At 53.1% G+C, this 17065-nt stretch overlaps 1 pseudogene; it reads left to right on the top strand.

Annotated features, from left to right (window-relative positions):
• The first annotated feature begins 190 nt into the window (after window positions 1-190).
• LOC149356748 (uncharacterized) lies at window positions 191-12114 on the top strand (annotated as a pseudogene).
• The last annotated feature ends 4951 nt before the right edge of the window (window positions 12115-17065 follow it).

Genomic DNA, 17065 nt, shown 5'->3' with positions numbered 1-17065 from the left:
GGCTTATACCCCTGTTACACGGGCACTTTAACGGCCGATAAGGGAAACGGCAGTTTGCCTTAACGGCCGTTAGGCGGAGTTACATGGTAGCGCCAGCGCCGTTGGAAATCCAACGGCGATTGACATCAACGGAGCTCGCCGGTCTCCGTTCCGCCTCCGTTTCCGTCCGTTTCGTCGGGAAGTAGGCAAGATGGCCGCCCCCAGCAGTAACGCGTCCCCGCTGCAGGCAAGCGCGCCGGCGCAAAAAGGCTTTGCATGGACAGCGTCACTAACGCATTTACTGATGAACTTGTGGCAGGACCAATTTGCCGATCTGCGAGCTCAAAAACACAATGCGCCCGTATACTTAAGGATGTGGCGCTCTTCAACCAGCTCGCAAGCGAAGAATGTTGGCACGCTGTGTGCGTCAAAGTGAAGCAAATAAAGCACAAGATGGAAGAATTGGCCCAGGCTCACAAGTAAGTTACCAGGAATTTATGTGATTTTTAAGCCGACATATCGCCTTGTCCCGCACGTTCAATAAAACGGCGCCCCGCAGTGCCGGACGTGTGTTCAATGCCATAGACAACGCCGAATCTTGCCTGACATGAGCTCGAACTTGACTTTCTCGACGCTTCAGACTCATTGTTATGTTTATGCAGCATTGCGGCAATATAGATCACATCTTAGCGTAGTACAATGGGTTATGATATGTAGCCGTCTCCCGTAATCTGGGCATGGCCGGCGTAGCCTGACAGAACGCATTTGCACCGAGAAGTCTGTTCGATCACAAAGAAAAACGTACGTAGGCCAGACTGGACGCTGCTTGAACGATCGTGCACGGGAACATGTGTTATCGCTAATAACGGAGGAGGGATCTAATCTGTCAAAGCACTGCCTGTCCTGCAGTGACTGTCGGCCACGGCTTGATGAGATTTGAGTTCTGGGCAAGAGTCGCGATTCAATCGCACGTAAATTTATGAAAGCTTACTTTGTAAGGAGAAGAGGAGATGCATTTTTAAGTGATTCTTCGATTGTACTATTCAATAATGATGTAGCCTTTCTCGATAAGACGCATCAGATCTACGTTCAGGCATTGGTGTGTCAGTGATTGCCATATTATGCATCCTTGCGCTGCGCAGGCTCAAAGTGCATTCTTTTTCCTTCTTCCTTTAAATACGTGCTGTGTCCTTTGAATAAAATCAGTTGTAAGTTTGCGCTCGTCCCGTACCCTGTCTTGTGTGTGTGTCACGGGTTCGGCGACTAGTCGACATCATCACCGAGTCCGGACAATGAGGGGGTGGCCGTTTGATGCCCGGCGTAGCCGGTAAGCAAACGCAGTGACTGAGACCGAGGCGTGTTTAAGAGGTAACAACAACAAAACAACGTTTATAGTTTCGATTGAACAATGCGGCAGCTTTTACAGACACATAATTTACATTCTACAAAACAATTGCTGAAAGCACATAGCAGTAAACACACTGAATTAAGTTATACATAGAATATTTCTACACAGGTCAGAACACAAGTGAGAGGCCAATTAGATACAGTCGATCAAAAGTCAGAAGGTGGACAAACATACAGTCAACCGGGAAGCGCGGCTGCAGTCCATCCACAAAAACGCAGTCAGTGCGGCCCCCGAAGGCGACGTCCGTCCAGGGCAGCTTGCGGTTTCGAGGAGGCGGTGCGGCGGCTCGGAGACCCGGGAGTTCGCGGCGGCAGCGTTTCCACCGACGAGCGGACTGAAGTTCGTTTCTATACGGCCCCCTTTTAAAGCCCTCGGGCGCTAGCGAGCGAGCACTCGCGGCGCCACAGCGTCGGCGTCGAAAAAACAAAACACCAAAAAGCGCAACGAGAGCACGTAGGTACCTACACTTTGACTCTGCATGGCCGCCATCTTGGAGGAGGAAAAACTTAACGCACAACCAAAAAGAAGCCCCAGGCTTCGGCTCTCGATTCGGTGACCTTGGAAACTCAAAAAAGTAAAACACAACCAAAAAGCCAGTCACGTAGGCCGCAACTTCTTTCTCGCTAATGGTCAGCTCTAGACTTCGGCAGTATCGGGGCCGTCTTTGAGCCGCCTCCGCTTTCGCAATGCGAGGGGTTGTCTACATAACTGAAAAAAAGCGTGCATGCATTCTTGCTCTTCCCGAGACACATACAAAGAAATGCGGACGCATCAGTTTTATACAAACAAAAGTAATTTACAGGCTGCCGCCACTTCTGTGACACGGCCCCCCACTTTCGGAATATTATCCGATAATATTCGAGACCCACAGAAGTCGGCGAGCAGGCCTGTGCACAGATATACAGCGCGTGACATAACCACATATAAAACTAGCACACAATTCAAGTCAGCGTGTACACATGCACCATAATACTTGAATAAATTAATAGCGAAAATTAACCGCGCGACAAATCTACAGCCTGCTAAGAAAATCAGCACCAACATTGTCCTTGCCCTTTATATGCTCGACGGTAAACTGATATTCTTGGAGCAGCAAGCTCCAGCGCAGGACTCTGCTGTTTAGCTGTTTGGCTCTTTGGATGTAGCTCAGTGGTTGGTGGTCCGTCTGAACTAAGAACGGTACCCCATACAGGTAGGTGGGAAACTTCTGTATTCCCCAAACTAACGCTAAGCACTCCCTGTCGATTGTGCTGTAAGCTGCTTCCCTGCCCGGGGAGCAATTTTCTGCTCGCGTATGCCACCGGGTGAAGCGTTCTGTCATGCCGCTGCATTAGTACCGCGCCAAGGCTGGTATCAGAGGCATCCGTACGCAGCACAAACTGTTTAGAGAAGTCTGGCAGCCGTAGTATCGGAGGGCTTGAGACCCGACGTTTGAGCTCTTCGAAGGCTTCCGATGGGCCGGCGTCCACCTTACGACGTTCCTCTCTCCCTTTCTCGTCAGCTGGGTGAGGGGCTCGCTTATTCTTGCGTAGTCGGGTATGAAGTCGCGGTAATACCCTGACAAGCCAAGGAAAGCGCGTACCTGACGCTTTGTTCGAGGAGTTGGCGCCGCCTGTGTTTTGTCGAGCGTTTTCCCGAGTGGTGCCAGCTCACCTCGGCCAATGCGATGCCCTAGGAACTCGATGCTTTCCATCCCGAATTCGCATTTGCTTGGTCGTACTGTCAGGCCGGCGATCTCGATTCTTGCAAACAGCTGCCTCAGCGAAGATGCTCCTCCCACGTAGCACTGGCAACGAGGACATCATCATAATAGTGCTGCATTCCGGGAATTCTCTCTACCACTCGTTGCATCAATCTTGAAAATACTACCGGGGCAGTTTTTATGCCGAACAGCATCAAACGGAATTGAAAGAGACCCGATGTCGTTGAAAACGCCGTTTTGGGCTTGGACTCCTGAGTCAATGGCATTTGCCAATATCCTTTGGCAAAGTCTCCCTTTGAGAAGTATTTCTTCTCTCCGGCTGCAGCGAAGACCACGTCCGCTCTGGGCATTGGCTCCGAATCGGCAACCAGGACGTCGTTCAGGCGTCGGATATCAATGCAAAGCCGGTTCGTGCCTTGAGGTTTCTTCACCAAGAGGACCGGTGAATTGTAGGGTGACTGGGACTTCTCGATTATTCCCAGTCGCTCCATCTCTCTTTCTACGGCTTCTCTCGTCAAAAACGGAAGTGGGTATTGTTTTACCTGGACCGGAGTGCGGGTAGTGTGGTCTAACCGGCACTCGGCCCAGTCAGTCTTGCCCGGGACGTCGGAGAAGATGCGAGAGTGTTCTGAAATCACTTCTCGGGGCTGTCTCCGTGGATCCGCCGTCAAATCATCAGAAAGCTTCACATCTCGCTCGGCTTCTGACTGTTCAAGCGTCGGAACAGGAATGGCTCCCTCGCTGTCCGATTCGGTGACGCCGCAAATCGCGTCGCACACGAGTTCTGTTGGCTGGCTTTCCCGCTCTTTCTCTCTAGACTCTTTCTCTAGTCGCAGATGCTCTATTTTCAAACGCATAATCTCTATCTGACGTTCGTCAGCTGCCTTCGCGGCCGCGCGCTCCGCCTCCGCGGCCGCGCGCTCCTGCTCCGCTCTCTCTCGGGCAAACGCCCGCTCTTCGCGCTGCTTATATTCGACCCATTTTCTGAGCTCAATGCTTTTCAGCCCCAACTGGCTACCCATAGCTATCAACCTTTCCAAATCCATGCCTCTTTCTCAAAGCACACTTTCAATAACACAGCTACAAGCTCAGCACAAAGCAAATCCTATTGATACACGACACCTCTATAAAGTCGGCACAGTTCAACACCTCAAAAAGTCTCTCTCAGTTCACCACGTTCCCTTCGCATCAAACGTCCTGTCGCGGACGCCAGTTAATTGTCACGGGTTCGGTGACTAGTCGACATCATCACCGAGTCCGGACAATGAGGGGGTGGCCGTTTGATGCCCGGCGTAGCCGGTAAGCAAACGCAGTGACTGAGACCGAGGCGTGTTTAAGAGGTAACAACAAAACAACGTTTATAGTTTCGATTGAACAATGCGGCAGCTTTTACAGACACATAATTTACATTCTACAAAACAATTGCGGAAAGCACATAGCAGTAAACACACTGAATTAAGTAATACATTGAATATTTCTACACAGGTCAGAACACAAGTGAGAGGCCAATTAGATACAGTCGATCAAAAGTCAGAAGGTGGACAAACATACAGTCAACCGGGAAGCGCGGCTGCAGTCCATCCACAAAAACGCAGTCAGTGCGGCCCCCAAAGGCGACGTCCGCCCAGGGCAGCTTGCGGTTTCGAGGATGCGGTGCGGCGGCTCGGAGACCCGGGAGTTCGCGGCGGCAGCGTTTCCACCGAAGAGCGAACTGAAGTTCGTTTCTATACGGCCCCCTTTTAAAGCCCTCGGGCGCTAGCGAGCGAGCACTCGCGGCGCCACAGCGTCGGCGTCGAAAAAACAAAACACCAAAAAGCGCAACGAGAGCACGTAGGCACCTACACTTTGACTCTGCATGGCCGCCATCTTGGAGGAGGAAAAACTTAACGCACAACCAAAAAGAAGCCCCAGGCTTCGACTCTCGATTCGGTGACCTTGGAAACGCAAAAAAGTAAAACACAACCAAAAAGCCAGCACGTAGGCCGCAACTTCTTTCTCGCTAATGGTCAGCTCTAGACTTCGGCAGTATCGGGGCCGTCTTTGAGCCGCCTCCGCTTTCGCAATGCGAGGGGTTGTCTACATAACTGAAAAAAAGCGTGCATGCATTCTTGCTCTTCCCGAGACACATACAAAGAAATGCGGACGCATCAGTTTTATACAAACAAAAGTAATTTACAGGCTGCCGCCACTTCTGTGACAGTGTGTTTCGCGCAACTACCATGTCTGAAGTATTAAACCAACTAGCCCGACAACACGCTCTACATTCTCCCAAACTTATGTCTTGACATTGTGTACAGGCTATTAACTTGTATCTTGACTATCAGCTGATTTTGATCGAAGCCTATTTAGCTCGCATTGTAATTCAACAGCGTTCACCTTGTTGTTTACCTCCTTGCCTGCAGTTATGACTTTAAGCACGAGGAGGTTCATTGTTCTTGGCAGTTTGTACTTGTCCACAAAAAAAAATTGTGTTCACCTCTTGTGACATAAAGCAGTGACTCTTAGCTGTACTTTGTTTTTATTTCAGAAAGGCAAGCACTGCTGGCACTGGGTCTGCTGCAAGTCAGTGCCCATTTTACAAACGGCTGCACACCTTCCTTGGAAACCTGCCTCTGAATGATAGAAGCCTGGTACAAGAGAGCTTTCAGGTGCAACATCAGTTTAATTTGGTTGTATGCAAAAACTTCAAGTGGACTGACAAACGGAAATTTTTTTGCCGGTCAAGTTTGTCGCCGGAGACGGGTGGCAGCAAAGTTCAGAGAATTTCATGTTACTAAAACACATGACATGAGCATAAGGCATTGTTGTGTTCAAGAGTACTAAAAATGCACAGACAACTATAATAAGCGTCACAGTCTATGTAGCATCGAAATCATTGCCTAACATTTCCGACGTACTGGATGGCACAATACTTATTACTTTTCTTGGAGTTATGAAAATAGGGCAAGATAGGTAAGTCTGGTTATGTTACAAAAGGGTACCAGGGTAGGCTGTGTGCTTTAGGGTGGTGGTGGTGGTGTGACATTTTTATTCGAGCATCCTTTCTGTTAGGCGTTCAGTACATCCTGGGCCAAGGCGACGAGGGCACGTTGCAGTCTCAGATCCAGGGACGCGAGCCAGATGGGCCACGGTGGGGGGGGGGGAAGGATAGGCGGGGGACTGGAAGGCTGCGTGGCACTGTGTAAGGCAGTGTTCTATGTCTGCATATGTGTGTGGACAGTTTGGGCACTGAGGTGTGGAAGTGTATCGGTATAGGTAAAGTTTGGCTGGTGTATGTAGGAGATTAAACTGTATTCGGCGAAGAATGCGAGCTTCACGGATCGATAAGGATGGGTTCGGTGGTGGTAAATCAGCTAAATCCAATTTTTGCTGCGCGTAGTATTCGTCGACAGTACGTTTGTAAGCCCTGACCGCCTGCTCCGTCGGTGGGCTCGTCCATGGGATCCCCGGCGCCCGGTGTATAGTTTCGCAGGCAAGCTGGTGAGCCAGCTCATTGCCGGGGATGCCTATGTGACCAGGGATCCACCGAAGGGTCACCGGTCGTGGGTTTAATGCTGAGAGGGCGGCATCTAAGGCCAATCGAGTATGGAAAGCGAGGGATCTTTCATGGAAAGCACGCAGAGCTGCCTGCGAGTCTGTATAGACAACGTATGGGGGGCGGGGGGTAGGGTGGCAAAGTGTGTGATGGTATCGGCGATCCCGTGTATTTCTAGGGCGAGCGTGGAGAGTGGGGAGCTGTATGGACCGGTTGTGTGAGTGCTGGTTGTAGAGAGGGAAGGGTGGAGGAAGAAGGCTGCTGTGGAGCCCGCGGTTTCCGTGAGACAGGCATCTGTGTAGGCCACCGCCGCAGCGTCCAAAGGTGGCTTGTGGTTGTATGCGTATGCCTGGCGGCGGCCGGCGTGTGTGTGTGCGGACATGTTGCGTGGAATGGGTGCGAGGCGGAGGTTAGGGGGATAGATCGGAGACTGTGGTGGGTCTGGGAAAGAGATGGGTGTGTAGGGAGTCTGGGAAAGTATCCACCGTCCAGCTGGTGTACTGGACAGGCGGATGATTTGTCTCTCCCGGTGCAGGTTAAGGAGGGCTTGAAGAGGGTGGAAGAGGCCTGTTTTGTACAGGGTGTCTGTATAAGCCTGAGGGGGGAGTGCTAGTGTTGCTTTATATAGTGTATTGAGGGCCCGGGTTAGTTTGTCTTATTGTGCACGTGTAAGTGGGCAGTAAGGTATGTAGTACAGGAATTTGTTCAGAGCCAGCGCTTGAGCAAGGCGGCTGGCGTGTGTCTCGGAGAGGCCGGCATGTTTTAAAACTACGCGGCGCAGTAAGTGTGTTACTGAGTGGCATGTGCGTATGGACTATTGATGGCAGAGGTTAAAGTGTTGGAGTTGAGTGGTATACCCAGGATGCGACAAGATTCGACGCGGGGGATGCGCTGTCCGGCAAGGATAAGGGAGATGGAGGGGTTCATAATCCGTTGATATTTACTGCGTGTTATGAGTAAAAGCTCTGATTTCTCCGGAGCGGGCTGCAGGCCCGCTTGGGAGAGGTGTGAGGAAATGGTGTTAAGTGCATGTTGTAGTGTGGTTTGGACCTCTCCCGGTGAGCCAGTGGTGACCCACAAGTGAGATCGTCTGCATAGAAGACGAAATGAAGGTTAGGAATATCGGCTAAGGCCCGGGCGAGTGGGACCATGCCTAGGTTAAAGAGGATGGGAGAGAGGACGGCACCTTGTGGAGTGGCACGGGTGAGTGGGATTGGGTTAGACAGTTTGTCGAGGTAGCGGATACGGGCAGAGCGGTGGGAGAGGAAAGCTCTAATGTAATTTTTCATGCTGTGTCCGCACTGCGTATCAGCTAGTATGATGAGGATGTGGTCGTGTGATATGTAATCGAAAGCCTTGTGTATGTCAATGGTTATTAAGGCTTTGACCTGCGCAGCGTCTGAGGCATTTGAGTTAAAGAAAGTGTGTTGAAGGAGAAGGAAAAGGTCTTGGGTGGATAGTGCTCGGCGAAATCCAATGAGGGTGTGGGGGAGATAGTCGGTGGCTTGAAGATGGGAAGTGAGGCGGGCAAGCACCATGTGCTCCATGAGCTTGCCCGCGCAGGAGGTAAGGGAAATAGGACGGAGGTTACTGATGCTGGAGGGTTTATTGGGTTTCGGTATGAATGAGACCAGGGACGATGCCCAGTCCACTGGCAGGGTGCCAGAGGTCCAGGCGTCTTTGATGACATTAAGAAGAAATGTGTTGGCTTCTGGGGGAAGGTTCTTGAGAGTTTTGTATGTGATTTTGTCTGCACCGGGGACAGAGTGTGTTACAACGCGCGAGTGCTGTGTCAAGTTCTGTGTGCGTGAAGGGGATGTCTAGTGCGGGAAGGGCTGGACCATGATATGGGGAGCTTAAAGAGGATTGCGAGGGTGGGAAATAAAGTTGTTGGAGGTCAGTGAAAACCTCTGTTGGAGTATGTGAGGCGAAGAGGCGTTCAAGAGTGGGTGTGGGATGAGGCTGAGGTCCGAGAAGGGAGCGGAGAAGGTACCAGGATGATTTTTGATGTAAAGTTCCTTCTAAGCGGTCGCATGTTCGTGTCCAGTGTTCGGTGTCGAGTGTCTTGCAGTGGGAGATAATGTCGTTGCGGATTGCTTGTATTCTGTCGCGGAGCTGAGTGTTGTGTGGTTGTGTAGCTAATGTGCGTTGGAGACGTTTTCTCCGCTTCCACAATCGTAGAAGGTGAGGATCAGGGTTGTCACGGAGAGTAGGATTAGAAATTTCACGTGTTGCCCGTGACTGGGTGTTTCTGAGATCATCGACCCATGAAGCGTAGTCGGAGGGGTTAGATGGGGGTGGGGGTAAGAACCGGCGAAAGTCTGACCACGAAGTGTGTCGCACCTTCGCCCTGCGTCGGGGGTGTTGTGTGGGTATGTTGATGACAAGGATGGAATGGTCGCTAAGTAGGTATGTGTCAGTATTGTGCCAAGTAACATGTGGAATGCATAGAGCGAAGGTCAGGTCGGGTGTGGTGTCTCTGTGATAGTAGGAACCCTGTCTAGTCGGGCGTAAAAAGTCATTCAGCAAAGAGTATTGTCGAGAGTATATATGATCGTGGAGCAAACGCCCTGCTTTTTGCGTGGTTGTGTAGCCCCACTGTGTGTGTGGTGCGTTGAAGTCGCCTGCCACAAGGAGCCGGGAAGTGATGGTTTGGAGGAAGTCCAAAAGGTGGGGTAGAAGGGAATGCTGTTTGGGTTGGTTGTAAAAGTTAACGAGAATGGTGGGAGGGGATGTAGGTGCAAGGAAGAGCTCGACGGCAATTAGATGCTGTGCGAGTATAACAGGAATTTGGAGGACTGAGAATTTGAGGTCTCTTCGGATATATGTTGAGAGCAGCGGTGTTCGATCCGTAGAACTCGCACGAATCGCTTTGTATCCCGGGGGGGTGCGTTCGCCTCTGGTTTCCTGGAGTAGGAGACGAGGGGGGGTGTGGAAAGGTGAGGAGATGCTGGGAAAGGGGCGTACGTGCCGTGCGGATGCATCGGCAGTTCCACTGGAGAAAGCTATGGAATGGGGGGCGTGTCATAGTCTGAGATGTCCCCTGGTTGGGGGCTCTGAGGACAGCCACAGGGCTTTTTCTTTTTAAGGAGTGGGGAGTAAGATGGAGAGGAGAGGGCTGTAAGTGTAAGCTGAATTTGTTCTATGAATTCCGCCTGCTTGGCGGCGGCGTTGGCGAGTGTAGTGACTAGAGCATCTGTATTTGTTGTTCTAGGGCCTCTTGGCGTTGTGGTATGGTGTCAAAGAGGGAGGCGAGGTGGTTCATGCGTGTCTCAAGGGCCTGCATGTCAAGTTGAAGCTGGGCTAGGGCATCGGGTTGTTGTGGGGAGGCGACGGAGTGTGCTGGTGCGGGTTGGGGAGTTGAGGGAGTGGGAAGTGGCCCACCTGAATGCTGTCGCGAGGCTGGTGGTTCTTGGCTCAGGACGCTGGCGGCATCCGTACTGGAGGATGGGCTCCGGGTGGAAGTAGGTTCTTGGAGTCGGCTTGGCGCGGCAGTGTTGGGCATCAGGGAGCATTGTGCTGGTGGCCGTGGAGGTCCTTGCAGGACATCTGCATATGTCTTGGTGGTGGCAGTGTGAATGGTGAAGGGAAGATGCCTGCCAGGGGAGTGGTTTCGAGTGGTTGCAGGGGTTTCAGGGCTGTTGCCCGACAGATGGCTTGGTGGTGGGTCACGGGGTGTCGCCTTTGTAGAGGGCTGTGCTCGGGCTTGATCCTGCTGCTTGCGGACCGGGCAGGTGTCAGCGAAGGTAACGTGGTCCTTTTGGCAGAGCAAGCACCAGGGTGCACAGGGATGGGTAGCATTCGAGTGGACAAGGGTGGTCGTACAGGTAGGACAGAGGGCTTGGGTGGAAGGGCATTGGAATTGTCTGTGCCCATACTGAAGGCAGCGAAGGCAGCACAATGCCCGGGGACGGTGTGGATAGCAGCGGTACGCTATTTCTTCGAAGTAGATAGTTCGTGGGACGGTGCGGCCCTCAAACGTAAATAGGACAGTGTTTGTGGATCCCATCATTCGTGCACCGATGATAGTGTGGTTCCGGGAAGAGATGCCAGCCAGGAGTTGGGAGTGAGTGAGCCAGCTGCGGTCGATCCGGAATATTCCGCGGGCTGAGTTTGCGGGGGTGAGTTCTTACGGGGTTAGATGGTGAGTAGTGGAGCTAGGAAGCGATGAGACGCCGGGGCCCGATGAGCCGCCGAAGACCGCTTAGACGCTGGAGACTGATGAAACGCCGAGAAGGCGTTTCGCAGTGTCGTTGGAGTTAGAAGAATTATAAGCCTTTGGTCCAAACGGGTGTCGACAGTAATTTCGGCGCGTGCGTGGTCAGCGAGGTGTGCGGCAGTTGTGATAAGGTGGAAGATATGACTCACCGGTGCAGCTATGAGTAAGGCAGGGAGATGAAAGCCAATCGAGATGAGCGTGTGTCGATGGCGGGGTGGCTCGGGAAGCTTGCGGGTTCTACGGCCATGCATAACCGTGGTGAATGGGATAGGGTCATCAACGTCTTGAAATGGAGTCATCTTGGGCAGCAATGCAGGAGTAAGCAAGGCTTGTGGTGAGGCTGGAAACGTGACCGGCGCAAGCGTTTTCGGCGACTTCCACCACCTGCATAGGTTTTGGCGTGGCGGACGCGGCGTCGGTGGTAGGCTTACCGTGGCGTCTGCCGCTTCATACTTTCAAAAGAGCGCTGCATGGTGAAAAAAAAGGTCTGATTCCGTAAATATTAGTGTTGGGTGAAAGCTGCGAACTTGCCGGGAACGATGTTGAAGATATTTTGGGGCGATGGGCAAAAATTCCAGCCAGTTGGGGCAGATGAGAGGGAGCTCGATGTGAGGCGGTCTGCATCCGCTAGGCGCCGGCGAGATATTCCTTTAGGGTGTACCAAAACTCGTTTAGAGAAAATGGCAGCTTTGCATAAAATTCTGGTATATTGATATGTTTCTGCACGTTATATGTACCACTTCCACTCATCATGAAACGCAGTAATAATAACTTAGAAGCAACATTCGGTAACCTTCCGTTCTTCTTCTTTCCTTAAGCTGGACATGGTGGAACAGCTGCCAGAGGGTGCACAAATTATTGCCTCACAACCACCAGCAGAAGCGCCGAGCAGCCTAGACATGACAAATGTCGAGGCGTCGACCAGTCTGGCCTCGACCAACGAGGCGTCGACCAGTCTGACCTCGACCAGTCTGGCCTTGACCAACGAGGCATCGACCAGCCAGGCTCCAACACCTGCTGCCTCAGCCGAGCAAGGCCACACACACAAAAAGCGACAGCCGACATCATAAATAGAGAAAGTTGTGCTGAAGCTGGAAAGGCAGGAAAACCGTGCCAAAAAGACGTCCAAAAAGGAATACAAGCCGGCCACAAAGACTATCAGTCTTCAGGAGGATTCCAATGACATTCACCGCAAAATGGTGAGCGTAATTCGCCAGTATTTTGAAGGCCGGCAGGAGCGTCAGCCTGACTGCCCAGACAGCGGTGAGTAAAGAAAAGTGTGCGCACGTGCTCTAAAAATTGCCACAAACTTGCCCAGCCTGTGCAGCCTGTGCGAAGCCTGTGCAGGCTTCGAACTGTCGCACGTGGTCTCTAACATTATTCAGTGACGGAAACCGCACAACCTGGGGCTCGAGAACATCTACGACAACGTCACAACGCTCTCGGAAGATCAGGTTCACGGATGGCCGACTCCTACCGAAAAGATGCGCCACAGTCCTTTCCTCTGCCGATGTGGTGAGTCTGTACAGCGAGAGGGTGACGCGCTGGTGTAGGGGTATGCAAGCTTGCATGTTCGTATCCTCCCGTGTTAGTGAGGGACACGAGCTCATGATGTAGGCAAATGTGGAACGGGTCACGCGAAAGTAGGCATTGAAGTCTTCATCCGAGAACGTCGGCACGGCGGTGTTGTACCAAGACAGTGGTCTGGAAAGCGTCCACACACCCGTTTGCCTGGCAGACATCACCACAGCGAGTGCAGAGAGGCTGCTACATCGCCCATCGGCCGCCTTCCGCTTCTTCTTGACAGACGGTTTCTGAACGCGCACAGCTTGCAGTTCAGCCCTTTTTGCTGACAAGGCCTCCTAGTGCGCAACCAGGAGAAGCAAATCGGGTGGACGATCACGGTCGCATTCATAAAGCGGCCGGCTAAGCGCCATTCCACGGCTCTTATCGGGTTCGCGTCACAAAGTCCCACCACGTTCAACACTGCAGCTGCTGAATCGCGCAGACGGTCACCCACGGTACGAAAGAAAAAAGAAGATGCACAGTGGTGGTGCGGTTAGTACAAGCGATGGAACGTGAAATGGGATGTACCACCAATTTGAAACCACAATAAGCGCAACTAGCCACAGTACCACGACAAACGCAGCCATTTTGCAACGCCATGGAGCGGATTGGATCGGCTAAATGAACTTCTCCGCTTGTTTTGCAAACAACCCTTGCAAATAGTTAGAAAAACACACTGTACAGCATATAGCGCAGAGAATAATTAGAGAAACAAATTTTTTTTCAGTTGGCGAAGTAAAAAGTTCAAGTGTTACGTGATAAATCGCCGGAACGGAAGTGAACCGACCGAACATGGAAAGTGGCGTGTATGCGCAGCCACCACCGTTCCGTTCCTACGGCCGTTACGGCGTTCAACTGCCGTTTGCGTTAATGGCCCTTGCAAGTGCCCGTGTAACAGGGGTATAAGCCACCTGTGAAAAGGAGGGCGAAAGCACGCAGCCACCGCGTGGCCAGAGGAAGAAACTGAAGACGCAGCTACCACGTTGGAAGAGAACAAAGGCTTTGCCACCCGTGAAAAGGATGCCGAAATCCTGCAGCCACAGCGTGGCCAGAGGACGAAACTGAAGACGGAGCCACCATGTTAGAAGAGGATAAAGCCACTAAACCACCTGTGAAAAGGAGGGCGAAGCCACGCAGCCACCGCGTGGCCAGAGGACGAACCTGAAGACGCAGCCACCACGTTGGAAGAGGACAAACCCCCTAAGCCACCTGTGAAAAGGAGGGCGAAGCCACACAGCCACCGCGTGGCCAGAGGACGAAACTGAAGACGCACGCACCACGTTGGAAGAGGAAAAACCCCCTAAGCCACCTGTGAAAAGGAGGGCGAAGCCACGCAGCCACCGCGTGGCAAGAGGACGAAACTGAAGACGCAGATACCACGTTGGAAGATGACAAAGGCTTTAAGCCACCCGTGAAAAGGAGGGCGAAACCCTGCAGCCACGGCGTGGCCAGAGGACAAAACTGAAGATGCAGCTACCACGTTGGAAGAGGACATACGCTTTAAGCCACCCGTGAAAAGGAGGGCGAAACCCTGTAGCCAGCGCGTGGCCGGAGGACGAAACTGAAGACGGAGCCACCATGTTGGAAGAGGATAAAGCCACTAAGCCACCTGTGAAAAGGAGGGCGAAGCCACGCAGCCACCGCGTGGCAAGAGGACGAAACTGAAGACGCAGATACCACGTTGGAAGATGACAAAGGCTTTAAGCCACCCGTGAAAAGGAGGGCAAAACCCTGCAGCCACGGCGTGGCCAGAGGACGAAACTGAAGACGGAGCCACCAGGTTGGAAGAGGACAAAGCCAGTAAGCCACCTGTGAAAGGGAGGGCGAAGCCATGCAGCCACGGCGTGGCCAGAGGACGAAACTGAAGATGCAGCTACCACGTTGGAAGAGGACATACGCTTTAAGCCACCCGTGAAAAGGAGGGCGAAACCCTGTAGCCAGCGCGTGGCCAGAGGACGAAACTGAAGACGGAGCCACCATGTTGGAAGAGGACAAACCCCCTAAGCCACCTGTGAAAAGGAGGGCGAAGCCACGCAGCCACCGCGTGGCAAGAGGACGAAACTGAAGACGCAGATACCACGTTGGAAGATGACAAAGGCTTTAAGCCACCCGTGAAAAGGAGGGCGAAACCCTGCAGCCACGGCGTGGCCAGAGGACGAAACTGAAGACGGAGCCACCATGTTGGAAGAGGATAAAGCCACTAAGCCACCTGTGAAAGGGAGGGCGAAGCCACGCAGCCACCGCGTGGCCAGAGGACGAAACTGAAGACGCAGCTACCAGGTTGGAAGAGGACAAAGCCAGTAAGCCACCTGTGAAAGGGAGGGCGAAGCCATGCAGCCACGGCGTGGCCAGAGGACAAAACTGAAGATGCAGCTACCACGTTGGAAGAGGGCATACGCTTTAAGCCACCCGTGAAAAGGAGGGCGAAACCCTGTAGCCAGCGCGTGGCCAGAGGACGAAACTGAAGACGGAGCCACCACGTTGGAAGAGGAGAAAGCCTCTAAGCCACCTGTGAAAGGGAGGGCGAAGCCATGCAGCCACCGCGTGAAGACGGAGCCACCATGTTGGAAGAGGATAAAGCCACTAAGCCACCTGTGAAAGGGAGGGCGAAGCCACGCAGCCACCGCGTGGCCAGAGGACGAAAATGAAGACGCATCTACCACGTTGGAAGAGGAAAAAGGCTTTAAGCCACCCGTGAAAAGGAGGGCAAAACCCTGGACCCACCGCATGGCCAGAGGACGAAACTGAAGACGGAGCCACCATGTTGGAAGAGGATAAAGCCACTAAGCCACCTGTGAAAAGGAGGGCGAAGCCACGCAGCCACCGCGTGGCAAGAGGACGAAACTGAAGACGCAGATACCACGTTGGAAGATGACAAAGGCTTTAAGCCACCCGTGAAAAGGAGGGCGAAACCCTGCAGCCACGGCGTGGCCAGAGGACGAAACTGAAGACGGAGCCACCAGGTTGGAAGAGGACAAAGCCAGTAAGCCACCTGTGAAAGGGAGGGCGAAGCCATGCAGCCAAGGCGTGGCCAGAGGACGAAACTGAAGATGCAGCTACCACGTTGGAAGAGGACATACGCTTTAAGCCACCCGTGAAAAGGAGGGCGAAACCCTGTAGCCAGCGCGTGGCCAGAGGACGAAACTGAAGACGGAGCCACCACGTTGGAAGAGGAGAAAGGCTCTAAGCCACCTGTGAAAGGGAGGGCGAAGCCATGCAGCCACCGCGTGAAGACGGAGCCACCATGTTGGAAGAGGACAAACCCCCTAAGCCACCTGTGAAAAGGAGGGCGAAGCCACGCAGCCACCGCGTGGCAAGAGGACGAAACTGAAGACGCAGATACCACGTTGGAAGATGACAAAGGCTTTAAGCCACCCGTGAAAAGGAGGGCGAAACCCTGCAGCCACGGCGTGGCCAGAGGACGAAACTGAAGACGGAGCCACCATGTTGGAAGAGGATAAAGCCACTAAGCCACCTGTGAAAGGGAGGGCGAAGCCACGCAGCCACCGCGTGGCCAGAGGACGAAACTGAAGACGCAGCTACCAGGTTGGAAGAGGACAAAGCCAGTAAGCCACCTGTGAAAGGGAGGGCGAAGCCATGCAGCCACGGCGTGGCCAGAGGACAAAACTGAAGATGCAGCTACCACGTTGAAAGAGGACATACGCTTTAAGCCACCCGTGAAAAGGAGGGCGAAACCCTGTAGCCAGCGCGTGGCCAGAGGACGAAACTGAAGACGGAGCCACCACGTTGGAAGAGGAGAAAGCCTCTAAGCCACCTGTGAAAGGGAGGGCGAAGCCATGCAGCCACCGCGTGAAGACGGAGCCACCATGTTGGAAGAGGATAAAGCCACTAAGCCACCTGTGAAAGGGAGGGCGAAGCCACGCAGCCACCGCGTGGCCAGAGGACGAAAATGAAGACGCATCTATTACGTTGGAAGAGGAAAAAGGCTTTAAGCCACCCGTGAAAAGGAGGGCAAAACCCTGGAGCCACCGCGTGGCCAGAGGACGAAACTGAAGACGGAGCCACCATGTTGGAAGAGGATAAAGCCACTAAGCCACCTGTGAAAGGGAGGGCGAAGCCATGCAGCCACGACGTGGCCAGAGGACGAAACTGAAGACGCAGCTACCACGTTGGAAGAGGACAAAGGCTTTAAGCCACCCGTGAAAAGGAGGGCGAAACCCTGCAGACACCGCGTGGCCAGACGACGAAACTGAAGACGGAGCTACCACGTTGGAAAGGGACAAAGCCTCGTCCCTGTCTGTTCCCTTTGCGTCCTTGTTGTTGTAGCGCTTCTGAAAATGTCAAGTCCAATACCCCTGTTACACGGGCACTTTAACGCCGATAAGGGAAACGGCAGTTTGCCTTAACGGCCGTTAGGCGGAGTTCCATGGTAGCACCAGCGCCGTTGGAAATCCAACGGCGATTGACATCAACGGAGCTCGCCGGTGTCCATTCCTCCGGCGTTTCCGTCCGTTTCGTCGGGAAGTAGGCAAGATGGCCGCCCCCAGCAGTAACGCGCCCCCGCTGCAGGCAAGTGCGCCGGCGGAAAACTGCTTTGCGTGGACAGCGTCACTGACGCATTTACTGATTAACTTGTGGCAGGACCAATTTGCCGATCTGCGAGCTCAAAAACACAATGCGCCCATGTACTTAAGG

Source organism: Amblyomma mixtum, chromosome 3 (genome assembly GCF_055824585.1).
Source record: "Amblyomma mixtum isolate Tamu chromosome 3, ASM5582458v1, whole genome shotgun sequence".
Lineage (NCBI taxonomy): Eukaryota > Metazoa > Arthropoda > Arachnida > Ixodida > Ixodidae > Amblyomma > Amblyomma mixtum.
This window is presented reverse-complemented; position numbering and strand designations above follow the sequence as displayed.